The sequence below is a fragment of the Emydura macquarii genome, unplaced genomic scaffold (genome assembly GCF_026122565.2).
Source record: "Emydura macquarii macquarii isolate MOO-44397 ecotype Brisbane River unplaced genomic scaffold, CSIRO-AGI_Emac_v2 contig_1253, whole genome shotgun sequence".
In the NCBI taxonomy this organism is placed as follows: Eukaryota; Metazoa; Chordata; order Testudines; family Chelidae; genus Emydura; species Emydura macquarii.
Genome location: NW_027131390.1, coordinates 44,404,342 through 44,421,576, shown reverse-complemented (window position 1 = coordinate 44,421,576; position 17,235 = coordinate 44,404,342). Strand labels below are relative to the sequence as shown.

Below are 17,235 nucleotides of genomic sequence, written 5' to 3'. Positions count from 1 at the left end.
CTGGGTTGCTGAATTTCTGGCCAGCATCAAAACTGCACCCAAACAATCGAAATGTTAAGATCCATTAATGCCAAATCCATGAACAAATTAATTTATTGCACTAAGCTACTTAGTGGGCCCATCTGGTAACTGGCAATTCATGGCTTAGGCCATCTGCCACTAGCTGGCAGGGCTTGGGACAGATACCTAGTGCAGCCAGGAGCATAGCTTTGTTTTACATTTTTCTCCAATTTATAGAATTCAGAGCAGCAGAACTCAGTCCCTGCTGCATCTTAGCAATGGGTCACTGGAATAAAGCAGACTTCTCACTAACCCTTATAGTCATTGGGTTGGAGTTAAATGTACCTGCTGCTATGACTCAGCAGTAGCTGTTCAAACAGCTGACAGCACAATGGCTTATAAGGGCCCTACATCTGTATGCAGTGTTGGACTCTTCCCCTGGTGTAACAAGGACATGTAGAGGGCGTTTAGTTCTAAAGCTGCATTTTTTTTTTTCACTTGGAGGGTGGTGAAGCACTGGAATGGGTTACCTAGAGAGGTAACCATCTTTAGAGGGGTTTTTAAGGTGTGGCTTGACAAAGCCCTGGCTGGGATGATTTAGTTGGGGTTAGTCCTGTTTTGAGCAGGGGGTTGGACTAGATGACCTCCTGAGGTCCCTTCCAACCCTAACCTTCTATGGGCTCAGTGCTGCAATGTACAGAGTGACCTTTACTTCCCCCTGAAATAATAAGGATTTAAGGTGGTTCTGCAACTTGTGTGACTGGGCTCTGGTGTAAGCATAGTGGAAGTCTGTTGAGATGAACTGGAGGTGGGACCCAAAGCAAAATCCCAGATTCAAACACCTCATGGGTGGGTAAAATTAAGGTCTGGATCTGAATTTTCCAGTTGTGGCCCATCTCTAGTAAAAGTTAAAACCCCAGATCAATGAGACTTTATTGGCATCACAAACTGAAAAAGGGCTGCTGAAGTTTGAGTCATTGCATCAGGTACTTGTCAAGGCAAGTACGGTCAACCCGGAATAGGACTGTACCTGATGTCTGGAGTCCAATCCCTTGTTTTGTCATTGCTGTCCATTCCTGATCAGATAAGTAGGCGTTACATTGCAGAGTATAATCTCGGTCTCCTAGGGCTGGGTACAATTTTTCCTCACTATTTGATCTGGTTGAAAACTTGGTCTTCCTTGCATTTTTTTTTCAGATCAATGATACTACATGAATGAAGTGCATCTCATGTCACACCTGATGCACAGTTTCTTCTCTGTGGGTTCAGATTGTGCTGTTTACCTCCCCGTTTCACCTCTGGTTTATGGTTGCTGATTGTGTAATTGAGTATCTGCTCTAGTTCTGCATGCTTCATTGTGGTAGCTGGCTAAAGTGATGGTTAGATGCGGGGATCTGTAGCCATCTAGCTTGTTTATGCTTATTCCACATGAATTGTATATTGATGCTCTTAGAGACTAGTCAAGTATTTTGAGCACCTCTACGGTTTTGGTCTGGTGGTTTGCTCCGTTGTTCCCTATTTAAATAGATTGCATTGTGTCAATCGAAGCTTTAGCTGTTCATGTACATTCATCCTCTTTGTATAGTGAAACTCACCCCAGTGCACACAGCATGCTTGAGTGGTGCATAGTACCATATATGGGTGCCCTCAAGTCTCCTAAGGTAGGTGTTCCATTTCTCTGATCATCCTAGTAGCCCTTCTATGCACCTGGTCAAGTCTGAATTCCTCTCTTAAAAATGGGAGACTAGAATTGCACACAGTAATCCAGATGAGATCTCACCGGTGCCCCACGTAATTGTAGTAATGCTTCCCTATCTCTACTGGAAACAACCTAATCAACTGCATTCTTTTTCATAGTCCATGTCACATTGGTAGTTGGGGGTTGATCTGTGATAGGCTTAGGTGTATTAGTCATTCTCCTTCTGTCAATTCCAACTGATCTGTCCCCAGCATATAGCAAACATTCTTGTTAATCCCTAAGGGCATGACCTTGCACTTTGCTCTATTAAAGTTCATCTCGTTTTTATTACTCCAGATTTCAAGGTCATCCAGATCTTGTATGGTATGTCTGTCCTCCTCCATATTGGCAATACCTGCCAATTTTGCGTCATACGCAAATAACATTAGCACACTCCCTCTCTTTGTGACAATCATTAATGAGAATGTTAAATCACTTGATCCCAGATGGACCCCTGAGGAAACTCCACTTGTAACTTCCCAGCAGCCTGACAGTTCATCTTTCAGTATCATGTGTTGTAGTCTCCCTTTTAACCAGTTCCTTACCCCTTTTCAATTCTTGTATTAATCCCCATCTTCAGTTTAAGTAATTTCCCATGTGGAACAGTATCAAATGCCTTAGTAAAATCTAGCTAGATTAGATCTACACCAGTTTTATAGACAAAGGAAATGCGGATCTCAAAGGAAGATCAGATCGGTCTGGCATTATCTCCCTTTTGTGAAACTATGTATTTTACCTTAATTACTATTTACCTCTGTTGTTAATTATTCTCTTTCAAAATTTGTTAAAGACCTTACATGCAACTGAGGTCAAACTAAGAGGTCTGGAGTTGCCCACATCACTGTTTTCCTTTCTTAAATATAGGTACTATATTAGCAATTCTCTAGTCATAGGGTATGACCCCCAAGTTTACAGATTGATTAAAAAATCCTTGCTATTGGGCTTCCAATTTCATGTGCCACTTCCTTTAATATTCTTGATGGAGATTATCTGGGCCCCCTGATTTGGTCCTATTAAGCTGTTTGCATTTGGCTTCCACCTTGGATATGGTTACTTCTATTTCTGTATTCTTGTTTCCATTAGCCACTCTATTACACTTATTAAAAACTGAGGCCAAGTATTCATTTAAGTGTTGGGCCCATACCTAGGTTATCTTTAATCTCCACCCTATCCTCAGTGTTTAGCAGTCCCACTTTTTTGTTTTTGTTTTATATGACTAAAGAATTTTTTACTATTGGTTTTAATTTCCTTTGAAGGTCCGATGTTGTGTGGCTTTGGGCAGTTTTCACTTTTTCCTACCCTCTGATCTCCAAGAGGTGACTTTCCTTGGCTTCCCATTCCTTCAATTTCGTGTAGGCTCTGTTTTCTCTTAACCTGTTTGAGATGCTTGTTCGTTCAGTTCAGTCTGCAAGTCTTTCATAGGAGTTTTTTCCCCTTGCTTGGGATGCAGACTTCAGATAGTTTTTGCAACTTTGACTTAAGCTAACTTCAAGCCTTCTCTGTATTTGGATCCTTGAGTTCTTCAGGCCAGTCCCCTTCCCTAGTTAATTCCCTTAATTTTTTTTTAAAGCTTGCCCTCTTGAAATCTAGGATCCTAGTTACAGACCTATTTTTGTTTATGCTTCCATTTAGTTTACATTAATTGATGATTACTCAAACCAAGGGTGTACTCTATAATTGGTTCCTCTATGAGATCATTGCTACTTAACCATACTAAATCTAAAATGGCATCACCATTTGGTGGTCCTCTAGATTTGGCTGTTCTGGCCCTTGGGGGAAACTAGACTACCTATGAAAAGCATAGGCCTAGGAGAACTGGGCTCTGTTGGCACTGAGATCTGAGTCTAGATCATCTCTATTTTCCCACTTAAATTTGAAAAAAAAAATTGCTTTACCAGAGGGCTGTTAGACTGAATATCATAATTCCTGTTTGAAACTATTTTAGAGAAAACCTTTTAAAAAAACCCTTTCCTTGGCTGATTGTATATGTAGAATACAAAACATAGTCAAAATAAGCCTCAATGTGATTAGAGGATAAAACTCTGATCACAAATAAGGAACCAGAGTGAATAATCCTGAAGTTCCCTTTTCAAAATAAATGCCTGTGAAATATAAAATTGGAAGTTAACTAGTGATTTGGCTCAATTTCAGAAAATTTACTCAAGTTCATACTTTTAGGGGAGGTTTCAGGAGTCAGATTTCTGAAAAACAGAAGTCGTGGCATTACAATGGGAGTTACATCTTGAACCTTCAGCTGCACCAATGGCAACTACTGAATAAATCTGAAAGGCCTCATTTTAATGTTAGATTTTACCCTGGGGTTACTCTATTGATTTCCCCCCCCCCCTTTTTTTTTCCCCCTCGCCAGTTACTCCTGATTTTTACTTGAGCAAGATCAGAATTCAGAATCCATCTTGTAAGAGTTCTCAAGATTGACAAGGCAGACCACAACCAAAAACTTTCTCTTCAATATGAGACTTGAAGTAGTCCAGATTGTGGGACAGAGGTATTAGAGTTGAAATCTGTGACTCCATTTTTTTCCCATAAATTTTCCCAGTTACTGTGAATAAATTAGTCTTTAGGAGTGGATTATTAATTGAATTCCCTACCAGGCTTTACTTTCAGGATGTGAAGGACCATGAGCAAGGACTATCTGCAGGGGTCCTTATGGCCTAATGTAATGAAAAACTACCTCTCTGGAGAAGAGAATTTCATTTTTCTCCACTGTCTTGCTCAGTCATGATGAGTGCAGTAATGTTAATAATGAGGAGACTCCTACCCCCAGACAAGGTCATATATGTTTTATTTGAGCAGCTATAAAAAGAAATGTGCAATATAGCTAGTCACAGGAGACTTACTAAATGCAAGTTAGCTCAGTATAATCCAAAGAACATATCTTCATGTGCTCTTCTAAGAAGCCAGGTTATCAAAAACATAAGTCTAGGCAGCTGTTTCCATGGTAGCAGATCAGATGAGCCAAAGACACAATCCTCTTAAATTCTATCATGGGGGTATGGCTCCCATTACTGGAACATCTGAGCATCTTGAAAACTAATGTAGTTAACTGGCTCCCAAGGTGAGGAGGATATCCCTAATTTACAGCTGGGAAACTAAGGAACTGGGACTAGGTGATAGGGCAACAGTCACACACAAAGCTGATGACTGCTGAAAGTTAGAGCTAGGTCTTCAGAATCCCACTCTGGTGCCTTGTACAATAGACATGGCTTCTTTCCATAAGCCACCAAACACGATTGGATAACCATTTCCTTTCACTACTAATCTACCAGATTTGAATTAGTCAGATGAGCCTAACTCTTTTGCCCCATTACCAGTTCCTTGAGCCAGCATAAGCTCACCTGATTACTGTGAATGACCTTCCTGATACTTTCTTTGGTAATAAAAGAATGGACTGGTTTCATGGTAACCCCGCTGGAAACCATCTTAACACCTCTGCTTTAGACCAGGACAGAAACACACAAGCGCCTCCAAATCTGAACAGCAGGTGTTTGCATCTCCTGACACCACCCGCACCCTGTGGAAGAGCAAAGCCAACATCTGTAACCAAGATAATAAGGTCTTTCTCATGGTCTTCCAGTGTGTAGATCTCAGCAGCCATGTACTCTGGTAAGAGTATGTAAATTGAAAGCAATATCTGTGAGCCTGAGGACATGGGGAATGGGTTGCCTTTATCATTATATTGGTTCCCCCATTACTTTGTTCATTCTATGGTGTTTTCTCATGTAGCATATATTGTACACGAGCTTTGCCACAGAGAATCCTATACAATGTCAATCATTCTGTATGTGAAATTGACCTTACCAGAACACTTTCAATGGTACTTTCTGTTGCTCTATGTCAGTGTTTCTCAATTAAATTTGGCCACGGAACCCTTTTGAACTCAATAAATAATTGCGGAACCCCCCAAACTCTTAGCAGTCTTCAAATGTTGAAATAAGCAAAGGTCAGCATTTCTCACTTAAATTACACTTACTTACACTGGATACCCTCCGCCGGAAAATCCGAGACATCTTCCCTTTTTCAGCAGCATGGAGAGCAGTGCTCTCAGCGGTGTGGAACCCTAACAGTGTTCCCGCGGAACACCAATTGAGAAACACTGCTCTATGTAATGGGGTGTCTACCCTACACAGGTGCACAAAGGTTTTAACAGGTGTCTGAGAGCTCAGTTAGCCCACGTTCCTGTGCCAGGTTGACTTGCTATCAGACCCAGCTGGGGAGGAAGTGGAAGCTAGAGGAGAAGTCCAGGAGAGGGACCCAAGACAGAAGTAGGAGAGAAGTGGTGGTGGGTTCCTGCTGTTTGAGAAGAACCTGGGGGGAGGCAGAGGGAGGGCCACAAGGTTAGCATTAATCCCTGGGGAGGGCTTGGAAAGGAAGCACAGCATGAAAGGGTTGGTGTTCTGGCAGAGACAGAAGGAGCTGGGAGGATGTAGAGAGAAGCCAGAGGCCTGAGGACCAAAGGAGAGGCTGTGTTAAGCACAAACTACAGAAAAGTGTCACAAAGGGCTTGGAGGCAGGAAGTGGCCCACAGAAGCAGCATTGCAACTGGAGGAGCAGATCTAGCTGCTAATACTAGGTCCCTGAGTCAGAACCAGAGGAGAAGGTGGGCCTGTGTTCCCGGTCTACCCCCAAGGAAGCAGGCAAGAAAACTAAAGTCACAGCCTTGATTCATGAAAAGCAGGAAGTATCCCATATTGAAGAGCAGGATCCTTGCTATAGGTGAAAGGTGCCTTTAAAAGAACTCATTATAAAAACAATGTAATTTCCTCCTGCTTAGTCTATTTCAGATTTGGGGGACGATCTTGGTCTGTTTCGCTATCCTGTAGAGTTCTTGCTGGTACAATTATCATGCAATATTTCAAGGAATTTATAGTGAAATTTCATGTGGTGTTTTTTTTTTCTTCCCTTCAATCAGCCTTCAGTTCTGTGTCTTGCCCTCTTGTTTCTTTCATGCAGAGAGCAACAAAATGCCAACTGAGGAATCTGGGCAGTCAGCAGTAGAGAGGATAAAATGATGTTAAAACTCTGTTTTCAGCTGTCAGAATCCCAAGAGGTGTATTGAGTGAATAACTTCTGGAACTCACTGCCACAAGATATTTAGATCAGGAGCTTGGTAGGAATTACACATAGCTATGAATGGACACATAGGGGTGGGAGGGGGAGGAGAAGCAGAGCATGTTTTCTCGTAGACCAGCTGTTTCCATAACATAGCTCATCACCTGCCTAGCAATTACATGAGCAGTGTTCTGTAGTAACCTGTGACTATTTGGGGAATCTGTCCATGCAACTGACTATTTTTGGATGGTGTTATGAAATTGTTTCTATAGGGAACACCTTGATGTGACGTGGAATTTACTACTTGCTGACAGGGAATGCAACATGTACCTACGAGGCTAGGGACAATGGAGAATTGTTCATCTTAATGACAATGCTCTGGAGAGAACAATGGGGATGCTAAAGTTGTGACATAAGTGGGGAAACTATTTTGACCTAGTTTCTTTGCAGAGAGTGGAGTAGAATGTCCTGTTGGAGAATTTTCCAGGCCAGTGAGAAAGCAGGTCTTTTTTAAAAAAAAAAAAAAAAAAAAAAGACTCAATGGGGGAGAAGCTTTTGGAGGGGCAGGAGAGGGGAAGAGAGATGAACGGGAGTTTATTCCAGGGCTCAAGTTGGTCCCTATTGATCTCTGAATCATTGTAAATGACATTTCACAGAAAAGTTACACTTGTCAATGTTCTTGCGTTGCTTATTACAAATGCCTTGAGCAGAAGTGAACGCCAAAGCCACTGCTTGCTTGCTTCCCCCCTGCAACTCCTAGCTTTGTGCACACTTGAAGTGGTGGTGGATACAGAGTTCCTAACTCTGACTTCTAGTCTTCATATCTTTATGGTGGCAGAAGAAACTCTGACGTCCTAGGGCCTGCACTCATGTTTCCACAGGTCAGTGAAGGAGAGAGTGACTATATATACTAGATACAAGGTATAAAAGCAGTTTTAGGGAAGTCTTCTCTGTGGTTTTGCCTTAGATGTATTAGCATTCTGCACTAGACGGGCTCTGCATGGGTGTGACAGATGATATGAGGGACAAGGTACTCTGGAGCGCCCCTGGTACAGATCAGCAGCCTGAATGGGCCTGTCCCCAATCCACCATGGCTCTTAGTGCTAGGTCCAGCACAAGTTAACTGGCCCAGAGCCCTAGCTGGCTAAAGGACTGGGAGGATATCCCACCCTAGACTTGATGCTGCCAGTCCCTCTCCCCACTGGAGGAAGGGGATACTGTTCCAGAACAGGAGCTCAGCGCTGCCCATATGGGAACAGGGGACTAGCTGTAGGACACCTGATTGGCACAGAGCCAGTCAGCTGGCAGAGGGGCAGGGCTGGAGAGACCTGACGGTGTGCTATCAAAGCAGGCGCAGACAGATCCTGAACTCGGGGATTAGCTCAGCAAGCTGGCCAGGGGTATGGTGGCAGCCATGAGTAATGGGGAAGGTGGTGGCATGGGAAAGAAGAGGAAAGGAATTTCCAGGCTCAAATCCCAGGCTTTTTCTGTTTTTTTTGTCTCGTGTTTTCAACATTTACCCACTTCCCGTCACTGGATCTCTTCGGAATGAACTTTGTAGCTGCTATGTAAGCATTTCTCCAATATCTAACTGCTTAAACAATGAACTTGTAAACTCTGAGCAGTCAGGTGACTTGCAAAAATAAGAAGCCTGCAGTTTTGCTGGAAGGCCTCCCTTATATGTAGATGGCACAAGAAAATGATAGTACCCATGATTAATGGTACTGGGATATACATCAGGTGGCTCTAGGGCTAAGGTTAATTTACAATTGAAAATAGTTATTTAATGATGTCAAGCTCATGCTGCTTGATGAAAGCAGAAACCCATGTATCCAACTAAGAGCCGGAACCTGGTGAGTTCTTGCAGGGATGGGGAATGGGCAAGAGCCCCACTTGTGGGCCCTGCATAAGGCCAGTGCTGGTCCTTGCCCTCAGAGCGGGAAGGTGGCTTTGCTCTGGCTACAGGGATGCACATTGTCCTCTGTCTGTGGAAGCTCATGGACTGGGCTGGGGCAGTCTGGGGAAGCAGGCTAAGTAGCAGTGTGGACTGGTGCTCTTTCTCATGCCAGGAAGTTCAGGGAGGGACTATGATACACTCCCTCCCCAAGCTTTCCCAGGGCCCGGTGGGGAAACCTAGCTACACTAAATTGAAAGCTCAAGCATCTTCAGCTCTGAAGTATTCAGTGACCCTTTAGAGTTTCATTACCACAGACACAAATGAGTAACAAAAAACATATGAGATCCCAGACTAACAACTTGTGCGGACATAAAGGGCTTGATTCTCCACTGTCCTACATGTGGCGCAGTTATATTTTTCCCTGTGCACATGGGGTGTAGAACATGATCTAATCGGAACAGTTATGAAAACTTAATTCCACCTCCACAGTGCTTGTGGCAACCCAGCTCTGGGTATTGATACCATGTTCATCAACGCAGCATTTCAGTGCCTTACAAATTACGTGAATCCAAAGAGAAACTTAAATTCAATCCTTCCCCCTCCACCAGTCTACCTGTGAAAGAAATGGCGCAAGGAGGATTGTTTAAGCCATTAAGTGAGCGAGAGCAGTGTTTGTGGGAAAGCTGTGGTGAGGACAGACCTTGCCACTTGTCCTGAAAGCACTAAGGTCTGGGCTCTTCTCTTGTTGAAGGAGTTTCTCGGCTGTGGAGCAGCCACTAGGAAGTTCAGGCTCTTGTTTCTAGTTAGACAGCAGTCCTGTTGGAGAGCTCCACAACTGAAAATAACAGCAAAGCTGTCAGTGTAGTCAGTCAGTTGGATAACTGTCTCCAATGAAGATCCTGGCAGAAACTTAAGATTTAAAACTTGGTACTCAGTGGGTGGCTAGAACATCACATGGTCTATTGAGAGGGGCATAATTTACTATCTAGCTCAAAACAACAAGTCTTGGGTACCCAGTATCTGTTGGGAGCCACTAGGATGCACACTACTTGGACAAAGAAATTAGGAAGCATGGGGTAGACAATTGGCAGGTTCCTCTAAATATTTCTCTGATCCCACCATAACTGCCTCGCATTGGCCTGCCTTCAGTCATGTGCTGATCCCATTTGGACATTGCAACAGCTGCAGAACATTTGCACTTGGTGTGAAGATGTACACTGGGTGTTACCCATGTGCTAATGGCATTTGTACCACTTCTTGCCTTAATTTCCCACAGTGCTCTAACAGGTGATACAGACAATCTTCTCTGATGCTTGGCTGGGGTGTTTGCTCACATACTCAGGTTAGATTGACAGGGACCTTGGGATTTTATCTTCTGCAGCATGGAGCATGGGTCACTTGCTGGGATCATATGTTATATCTCACCAAATTAGTTCCTTTTCATTGCAGGGGCTTTGAGCACTGGTGCACCTTGGTCCCTTTTGTTCTGTCTGTGGCACACAATCCAGTCTCCAAGGAGCTATAATGTACTCTTACCCAGGTGATTGGGCCCAGTGCAGGGGTAACTGGGTGGTGGTGTTCGTGGCCAGGGATGTGCAGGAGGGAAGACTAGATCTGGTAGCCCCTTCTGGTCTTAAAATCGAGTTTTGCTCCATATGACTTAGCCTAAAACACGCACATGGTACTGCTAATAAGATGTATGTTCTCCTCAGTTGCACATTTTCAGGAGTGCAGATAAATTTAAATTATGCCTACAAAGAGGGAGTGTGGCTCTGTGTGCTATTACACAATGGAACTGAAGATCCACTGTATACACCTAAGATGTGTACAGAAAATGGGGGTGTGACCAGAGAACGGGAAGTGGACAACCACCATTGACCAAGTCTTCCTCAAAGTTTTGTCTTCAATGGAAGAGGATGCTGCCTGAGATGCAAGGTCAGTTGTTCAGTAATACAAGGGAGAAGGCACGTGTTTAGTTCTCCACAATCAAAACCAGGAGTGGTTTAAGACTGAATCCCAATCTGTGAGCTGCCCAAGTTGAGGGACTTTGTTTACATTGTTTGGCTTTGGCCTATTGCTAAAAGGCGCAAAAAACAAAGGAAAAGTCACACTAAGGCTTGTCGGAATCTGATCTTAACTTTCTGTGCCACCCAAATTTGGGGTGAGGGAGCCTTCAGATAAGACTCCTGTTTAGACTTGTGTAATGAAGGTGGTAGGTAGTGGTACTGCTGCCTAGAGTTAAGGGTGTCTAACTGTTTCTGTAATCTTAAAGGATATGATCACCTACTATTTTATCCGTAGGACCCCTGCCTCATTCAATGAATGGGTAGCTGTCCCAAAGTCCTGCTTATACTTCACTTTTGATATGTAGTCCTAGGCCTTATTTGGCCACATACTATTGAAACACAGCCCTAAATGGAAAATTATGCAGAAGGAAATAAATATTTCTATGGTGCTTTCACCATACTATGGATGCCACACGAACTACTAATGAACTTCCCTTCACAAATCTTCATGACCAATTTTCACCATTTTACAGTTGGGGAACTGAGTTTAAGGATTTATCAAGTGACCATTAATTTTGCATGTCCAATTTGAGAAGCCTGCATCTACGCAAGGAGTCAAATAAAGGTTGCAGAAGAAACCTTAATTCTAGCATTTCTGGATTTTTGAGTGCTGGACTTCAACTTGACATTCTTTTTAGCTCAGTTTTCTTGATGTGATTATTTACATCTATTTTAATTTAGGGGTTTGACTTCTGGTAAATCTACCTTCCCCAAAAGGGCTTGAAATTAGTGAGGTGCTCACAATTCGGTCCAAGTCCATGCAGCAATGAACCAGTTTCCCATGTTGCTTGCATGATAGATATAGTCCTTGCTTGAAAACCACTTTCATTTTTTTTGTAAATATCCAGACTGCCTTATGACAATAGTTAAGTGAACTTTGTCAGTGTCTGCTGGGGATAGCACTAAGTCTAAGACTTCCAGTCTAATAGGCACTAAAACTAAGTTAACTATAAATATCTTGTCCAAGTGTCAGATGGTGCCCACAGTGCTAGGCAATTAAGTAAGAGCTGAAACATTCTGTAATTAGAACTAGCGCTTCTGTCTTCATTGACACTTGGAACATATAAACCACCACGATTTCTGCTTCAGTGGAAGATATTGTTGTGGCTGCTTGATTCTAACAGTAAATCTCCAGAATATTTCTGACTACAAAGTCAACATCTTAAAGGTAAATAGAGCAATAAAGCAGATGGCCTGCTTTTCAGATACACTGAGCCTCCACTGACTCATCAGGATGTAGAGGTGGTCAGACCCTCCTCTAACCTACAGGTATTTTGTGAACCCTGGTCTTGATTTTTTTTCTCAAAGAACTGAACCAATCTTTGTAGAGCAGCAGCTGACCCAAGGATTGCCATGCAAATAATTCTATTGGGCTTGGTTTTAAGACAGGATAGGAGTGACTCCACTGCTTCCCCTATTTCTTAAGGGAGACCTGTGATGTTTTCATTAGGAATAGCTGCAGAATACAATCAGTATCTTATTCCAGTGCTGAGAGAGGAGATAAATTCAGTGGAATTACGAAACAGATGCTCCTGTCAATTTAAATTAATTGAAAAGACCCAGAGCTTTTTATTAGACAGCATTACATGGGCTTGTATATGGTGGGAAGGGTCAACTTTTTTCCTCTGTAAACTTACTTTGAAACAATTCCTGGTTGCTTTAACTCCAGACACTTTTACCTTATGTTTGTGTTGTCAGAATGGCCCCTCTAACAGGTTTGAGTACTTAGATTATTATGTAATTTACTTCGTAGATTGGAAGCCCCTTTTTTTACAATAACTGTGCCTTTCTCTACCTATTGCATAACAACAAATGCACTGGCACAGAACAAATTATAGGCGGAGCTAGCAGTGCTGCCTCGAATTAAGATTGCCTGACACTTCCCATTATAAGGCTGTTTTCATTTGCTTATACCGTTCCCAAATTTCAACAGTTAGGGTTGAAATCTTCCATGCTGGGTGTCTGACTCAGGCACAATGTATTAGGAGAGCTTCAGCACAATTGGTTCAGTATGAAAAACAAGCTTAGGGAAAATCCTATATAAGTTCACTGTCAGTGAGAAGTTCAAGCGCCTTACACTTTGGAGTAGAGCTATTTAGCAGGATATTTGTACAGGTACAGGGGATGTGACTTTTTTTTGCCATGGCCTTGAAAAGGTGCCTGAGCTACAAGCCTTTGAAAAATCTTCATTTACCATGCTCAGTTAAAGACTTGCTAGAGCATGTTGGCTAAATTAGCCAAAATCTTGTCTGCCCTGGGCATGCTCTAAGCTCCGGCTGTGCAAGTTGAGAATGACACTGCATGGAGTTGCTTCTGCCCGCAGCCAGGGCTTGCTGTGGTACTGGGCAGGGAGATATTCCCAGGTGCTCAGGACTCTCCGTGCAGATGCCCCAGGTGGTGAGAAGGAGGTAGCAGCCTGATAGGAATGCCGGGGAGGTGAGAGAGTTCAATGCCCAGGCCTACTTGGTACCATGTACATTGAATCTGTCCAGTAAACCAAAAGGGCCTCTGTCTTCAGAAACCACAGGGATCAACTAAATTTGGGGGACCACAAACAGAAAAAACAGAAAGAGGAGTGATAGTCCTAGGACTACAATCAGCATTTCAGAGGGGGCCAGTGAGCCAAGACTCCCAGACAGCACCTGCTGCTGCTCAAGACTCCAGGGAGAAAATGGGTGCTGCGCAGAGGAAATCTGCTTGGAGGTGTGAATGGACGAGCTCACAACAGTGAGCCCCACAGTCATGGTGGCAAGGAACCCCACCCTCCCCCATGTAGCCCCCTCTTCCTTGATATATGGTCAACTTGGCCTATGCAGGCCTTGAGATTTGGCAGGTGCCTCAGCACAGCTTTTGCAACCCCCAATAGCGGGGGCCTTAGGTTGGGGGAGAATGAGGTCGCCATCCCTCCCATGTTTGCATGAGATGGATGAACTGCCCCTCCCAGTACTGGTGAAAGGCCTAAAGGGGAGGGGGAACGGAAACACGCCCAGTGGCCTTGTCCTAGCAGGACCCTTTTGCCCTGGTCCTGATGATGATGACCTATTGAGGGGGGTATCTAGAGATGGGGCAACAATGGTGACTGGGGAACCTCCCTCCCCAGCTCCATCAACACCTGAGAAACTTCGCTTCATGGGGACTGAGGACCTGCCATGTGGTGGTAGAAACTAAAGTGTGGTGATAGAGCAACACTGCACCCTCCTCTTCAGAACAGGGAAGGGGTTTACCATGAAGCCTGCCTTCCAGAAGGGAAGGGCAGGAACAAAGAGGGGGACAAGCAGATAGACCAAACAAACACAAGAGGGGAAGGGAGAGCATCAAACCAACTTATCCCAGGAAGGGGCATGGAAATGGAGGACAGGACTCAGAACAGGCTGGAACTGGGGAAACAACACTCCCAAGCAGGAACCCGGGCAGCAGAGGGGAGCCCCACTAGGAGGGTAGAGCAGTCACACACACCCTCTCCAGCTCCAGCAGCAATAGTGGCTGAATAGAAGCCCCACTAGGAAAAGGGCCCAGGCTGGACTGTGCTCCTGGGTTGAATCAGGTAGTGAAGCTGGTGGACTCTAGGACCCCCTGCCTTTTGTTGCAGCAGTTGGAAGGTGCCTACCTATTTTGGGTACTAGGGCAGGATTGCAGGAAGGGAAAGGAGGGTCTCATGGTTAAGTTACTTGAATGCTGTCCTGGAGAATTGGCTTCTATCCCTGCTGCTGTCAGAGTTAGTATGGGATACTGGGCAAGCTTTTCACAGCTGGTGGTTAACCATGTGTTCCTTGCTTTCTGGGTGCCAGATTTGAAAACCTGTGGCATGACTGGAAGAATTGCTGAGCACTCATTGCTGCAGCTGAAGCCAATAGGAGCTGTAACTTGAACATCTGAAGTGCTGTGTAATGCTAAGTACTCTGAAAAATCAGACACAAGGTCTTTCATGTTGGTCACCCAAGATGCATCTGACAACCTTGCTAGCTATAAAATGGGGACAATACCATCGATTCACAAGTGTTGAAGAGGAATGCCTTGAATGATATCATGAGGGCACTACAGAAACTCCCATGAGGAAACACATCTCTTATTCAGTGCAGGGTTTTGATGGCATGTAGTTCATAAAACGTGGATCACGTGATGAGGATAAAAAGAATTGACTCTCAGTAACCACTTGCTGAAATAGGGCTTCTGTGGAAAAAAATAGTATGATCATGTAATTGAAGACTGCATCATAATGCACAAGGGAGCACAAGCAGCCTTAATTCTGGGGTTCTTTGACTGTTTTGGGTGCTTGACTTTGAAGCCTCAGTATTAAGGGGCTTTGGATGCAAGATGCATGTTGGCCATTGGAGAGAAGAGAGGTTAAAATAATGCATCTAATCATAAAAATGTGGTGGATTTTATTGGATAAATGAACTATGTACCCAGCTTCATGTTTTACAGGCAGCATGTTTTATACACACACAAACAAGATACCTCTTGCAGGCAGTGGCTGAAGAAGGGATCTTTGACCTCTTATGTAATAGCTGAAAAGCTAATCTCTGACATGGCTTCCATTGAACTGAGATTGTGTTCTAGGCCATGAAGTGCTGTAAACCTACCCATAAAACCTTGAGGACACTTGTCAGGTGTATAGTAGTACTAAGCTTCAAGATCCGACATTGCAACAGTCACAAATTCTGCTGTACATTTCTATAGCACTCTCCAACCAAGGGGCTAAAAGCTCTCTGTAAGCAACAAATACCCAAAAGGCAGCACTGTTCAGTGCATAGGGCACTGAACTGGAATTCTGTGACTTTGGGTTCTGCTGCTAACCTCTGTAGCTTACTTTGCCCCTCTGCTCGTTTCTTTTGCCTTTTGTTTACTTATGCTGGGATTTTCAAATGAGCGTAACAGAGGTAGGTACCCAGCTGCCCTTCTTGCCTTTGAAAATCTTCTCCTTTGATTGTAAGCTCTTCAGTGTGAGGGCTCCTTGCTGTGTGTACCAAGTCCCTGATCTTGGCTATGACTTCTAGGAGCTACTGTGATACAGCTAATGGGGTTGGGGAAGTAATATAATCTGTATATTCTCCAAATGGGTAAACAAAGAGGGATGTCAAGAGGCTGATGTCATTTTGATCCCCTGCTTCTGTGTGAAAAGGTGGTTGTTTAAACTTGTGTGCTCACATGCACGGAGTATAGTGTTCATGCATGAAGGAAGTGTATGATCACGTATGTATGGAACTCTAAATCAGGTTGTGTAAGTAGTCTAGGGTCAAACAGTAAGTTTGCCTTGGACCACTGCCTTTTTTCATGTGCAGACACACACTTTAGCCATCAGACTTTGCCTCTTGGATGGAATGAGAAATGAAGACCATGTCTGCAGGGTGAAGGTGTTACCTGATTTCTTTATGCTATGTTGTACTCTGTTTAAGAATAGCTGGGTAAAGATTTTGATCTGAGCTGTTAGACAATGTTCAGGGTATTGTCAGGTTTTTTGTTGAGAAGGTATTGAGAGTGCCAGTTATTTCTTTGGTGCGATCCTATTGATTTATGGAGTGGGGGTAGAAAAACACTTGTGACTGGTGTAAGAGCGTAGTCTCTGTAGTGATAGCTGAACCAATGGAAGGCTCCCACTCAAGGTACTGAGCTTGACAAAGCTAAATCAGGTGGGCTGAGGGGTTTCTCTGGGACAGATTGCAAATGCAGGGCTGGGGGATTTAATTGGTTACAGCTATGGCTGAGACTGTGTCTACATAATGAAGACTGTACCAGCATAGCTATCTTGGTGTAGCTATGCTGACCTAACCCCAGGGTAGATGCAGCTATGTTGGAAGCGTTATTCTGTCATGGACTAACTTCATTCAGATATGTTTCTACACAGATGGCAAAAATCCTTCCAGAGATGTATATTACATTTACCCTATGGGGTTATGTTGGCATAGCTATAGTATGGTATAGTCTCCATTGTGTAGGCACAGCTTCAGTCACAGCTGCAACTTATCCCTCAGCCCTGCATTTGCAATCAGAGAAACCCCTTGGCCCACCTGATTTGGCTTCGTCATTCTCACTGCCTTGAGTGGTAGCTTTCTATTGCATCAACTATTGCCACAAAAAAGCATTTAATTTTCCCTTCCATTTAGCTTGAAAAGAAGGGCTTTAACCAGACCTATATTTGTCTACAGATCAGACCCACTTGATGGGTAGGTGTTAACATCTTCCAGCATAACAGAAGATGGGAGGTAAGGCTGTTTACCCTAGCACTTTTGTTGGTAAAACTTCTGGTCAGGGGTGTGAAAACAACCCCCTAAGGGACAGAAGGGCGGGTGTAGACAGTGTTAGGTCAGCAGGAGATGCTCTTCTGCCAACCTAGCTACTGCTGCTCATTGGGGGTGGTTTAATTATGCCGAAGGGAGAGTTCTCACTTGTCTGCATAGAGCAGCTGCGTGGGAGACCTTATAGCAGCGCAGCTCCAGTGGTAGAGCTGTGCTGCTGTAAGGTCT

The 17,235-nt window shown here is 43.9% G+C and overlaps 1 long non-coding RNA gene across 1 annotated transcript in view; it reads left to right on the top strand.

Annotated features, from left to right (window-relative positions):
- LOC137154065 (uncharacterized) overlaps positions 1-17,235 on the top strand; it is a 61,389-nt gene that overhangs the window by 43,148 nt on the left and 1,006 nt on the right. Inside the window, exon 2 of the long non-coding RNA XR_010920057.1 lies at positions 16,918-16,974. This is a non-coding gene — a long non-coding RNA (uncharacterized lncRNA). The remainder of the gene's footprint in view (positions 1-16,917; positions 16,975-17,235) is intronic.